Genomic DNA, 3,615 nt, shown 5'->3' on the forward strand with positions numbered 1-3,615 from the left:
TGTAAACAAGTAGACCAATCATCTCCACTTGATTATGCCAGGGCACCTTGTGACCCATAAAATATTCAGATAGCATATTATATCTCAAATGCACATAATTTAGCTGCAAATGAAATAATTAATATATATAAAGCATTCAAGTGACAATAACTTTGCTTATCCTCTTATAACAGAAGAATTATTTGGGGGATGATTTGAGCAAGTCAGTTCACTTAAGAAGTCTTTCTAAGATATCTGAGTAGATGCCTTTTCCATTGAATGCATTTCCTTTAATAAGTGCAAGAATTCAAAAGCATCCCATTGAACCAAGAGCTGCTTCAGAGCTCAGAAGTGGGTGGTCAATACCCATTTGTTGCTACAGCTGCCAGTGATGGTAATGAGTGTGTTTCTTTCTTGAGACAGGGTTTCACTCTGTCACCCAGGCTGGGGTAAAGTGGCATGATCTCGGCTCACCACAACCTCTGCCTCCCAGGCTCAAGCGATGCTCCCACCTCAGACTCCTGAGTAGCTGGGACTACAGGTGCGCACCACCACACCCAGCTAAGTTTTGTATTTTTGGTAGAGATGGCGTTTCACCATGTTGCCCAGGCTCATCTTGAACTCCTGATCTCAAGCAGTCCCCTGCCTCCACCTCCCAAAGTGCTGGGATTACAGCAGGGAGCCACTGTGCCCAGCTGATTATATGTTTTTAACCCTCTGAAAGACATTTTATTTTTTTGAGACACGAATCTCACTCTGTTGCCTAGGCTGGTGTGCAGTGGCATGAACATGGCTCACTGCAGCTTCAACTTCCTGAGCTCAAGTAATCCTCCTGCCTCAGCTTCCCAAGTAGCTGGGACCACAGGTGTGTGTCACCACACCCAGCTAATGAAAAAAAATTTTGTTTTGCAGAGACGGGAATCTTGCTTTGTTCCCCAGGCTGGACTTGTATTCTTGGGCTCAAGCAATCTTCCTGCCTCGGCCTCTCAAAGTGCTGGGATTGCAGGTGTAAGCCATGGTGCCTGGTCCTTCAAGACAAATATGTCTTTAAACTAAGAGCTTAACAGAGGTCCCCACACTTTCTCTGTTCACAGCAATCTTAGTGGTTCAGTAACTTTTATTAGTGCACCTAGGCCAAAATAAGTTATCTAACTCCTCTTTAGTTAGTTAGGTTCAGACAACTTATGAAGCATTTCTGCCTTAATTTGGTAGCTTGTCATATTATTTTGGAGAAAAAAAGCCACATAAATTGAAAAAATATTTTCTTTTTTTTTTTTTTGAGGCGGGCTCACTCTGTTGCTCAGGCTAAAGTGCAGTGGCATGATCTCAGCTAACTGTAACCTCCACCTCCCAGGTTCAATCGATTCTCCTGCCTCAGCCTCCCAAGTAGCTGGGACTAGAGGCATATGCTACCACATCCAGCTAATTTTTGTAGTTTTTGGTAGAGACGGGGTTTCACTGTGCCAGGCTGGTCTTGAACTCCTGGCCTCAAGTGATCCACCCACTTGAGTGTGGGGATTACAGGTGTGAGCCACCATGTCTGGCCTAATTTCATTTTTAATTAAAATGAATGACTTACTAATGGAGTGTGTGTGCCTATTAGTCACTGCACAGCTTTTCGTACCTTGGAATCCGATTGGATGCCACCACCCTCATCTCCTGTTCACGTTGATTTTCTCTGGGTTCTTGCATCTTATCACCCAAACCTCCGCAAGCTCAGCTTCCCACAGACATTTCATCAAAGAGAATGCAGCATGGCCTAATTTGAAACTTAACAATCTTGAGCTAATAGTTAAGAGTTAATAGGACAGATGTTCAGTGCCACTGTATTTTCTTTGAAAATTAAAAAAATCCTGCGGCCTTCCTGTGAGTTTGCGGAAGTGCCCTGGGAACCAAACATCTTCGCCAAATCCCTGATTCTCACTCAACTCCACCCCTCAGTTTATTCAAAGCTACAGCTGAAGCTGCTTGGTTACAGATCAAATAAAATCACCAAATAGAATTGCTAAGCCCGATTATGTCTTCACTTTGAGGACCATTTTAATAGTGTGTTTTGAAAGCTGTGAAACAATTACCAGGTCATTAGCAAGAAGTTCTAAAAATAAACTTGACAATATAGGCTTAAAGTACTGTCCCACAGGCACAGGACAGTATTATAACTAGCGGGGCTGGTGATCAGATTGCACCTTCGTCTGTTCTTTCTGGCTGTGCCGTGGAGAATAAGTCAGGAAGGGAGGCCAGTGCTGCAGTCCTGAGATGGTAACAGGAGCTGAGGTGGGGGCCGTGGGGATGGTGAGGACACGAACAAGATGTTTATGAAGTGAGGTCAATGGGCAAGGGTCTACTGGGCTGTGGGGCAGTGGGGCAGGGAGAATGGAGACAGGGCATGCCCACACCCTGGGTGGATGTATCCAGCCACCCTTCTCACGCATGACTGGGAGTGAAGGAAAGCAAGGACACTTGACCTCTTTGCCCGACTTTTTCCTCATTTCTCTTCTCCATCATACACTAGGCTGCAAGGGGAGGGCTTTCACCTTCTCCTATAACGCAGGGATTTCCCTCACGTTGTAGCCTGAGTTCTCTGTATTCAACAGGTAATCAAGTAGGGTACACCTGGTTCTTGTCATGTTGATGTCAGTTTAAGGGATTTAAACACTCTTTTCTTTTGGAGTAGAGCCTGGCTTTCCAGACTTTTGGTTTGCTGGAGACTAGAAAATCCTGTTTTGGAAGTCAATTGCTGAATGTTGACTTCTTTCATTTTTTTTTTTTCCCCCCAAAAAACGGAGACAGGGTCTTGCTATGTTGCCCAGGCTGGTTTCGAACTTCTGGCCTCAAGTGATCCTCCCCCTTGGCCTCCCAAAGTGTTGAGATTACAGTTGTGAGCCACCCATGCCTGGCCTTGACTTCTTTCAGTTTCTACACCCCGTCACTCCAGACTGATGCTGTCATTGTACTGTCTTGTTTTCCTCAGAACACTGATCACTATCTGAAATTATTTGCCTTCTGTCTCCTCCCATTAAAATCTAATGGGAGATTGGCTGGGCACGGCGGCTTATGCCTGTAATTCTAGCACTTTGGGAAGCTGAGGTGGATGGATCAGGAGGTCAGGAGTTCAAGACCAGCCTGGCCAATACGGTGAAACCCTGTCCCTACTAAAAATACAAAAATTAGCCAGGTGTGGTGGCGGGTGCCTGTAATCCCAGCTACTTGGGAGGCTGAGGCAGGAGGATTGCTTGAACCCGGGAGGTGGAGGTTGCAGCAAGCTGAGACCACGCCACTGCACTCCAGCCTGGACAAAAGAGCAAAACTCCATCTCAAAACAAAGAAACAAAAAAATCTAATGGGAAAATAGGGCCCTCACTCATCTTGTCTAGTAAGTTATCTCCATCACTTAGAACAGTGTCTGGAGTATAAAAAATGCTCAGTAAATGTGTGTGGAGTACATGTATAATGCTTAAAGAATTGGCACATAGCATGTTCTCTTTTTTTTTTTTTTCCTTTTTGTGGAGAACGGGGTCTCGCTATATTACCCAGGCAGGTCTCGAACTCCTGGGCTCAAGCTATCCTCCCGCCTCTGCCTCCCTGAGAGCTGGGATTACAGGCGTGAGCCACCACGCCCGGCAACATGTTCTCAAT

The sequence above is a fragment of the Mandrillus leucophaeus genome, unplaced genomic scaffold (genome assembly GCF_000951045.1).
Source record: "Mandrillus leucophaeus isolate KB7577 unplaced genomic scaffold, Mleu.le_1.0 Scaffold21, whole genome shotgun sequence".
NCBI classification, from domain to species: domain Eukaryota; kingdom Metazoa; phylum Chordata; class Mammalia; order Primates; family Cercopithecidae; genus Mandrillus; species Mandrillus leucophaeus.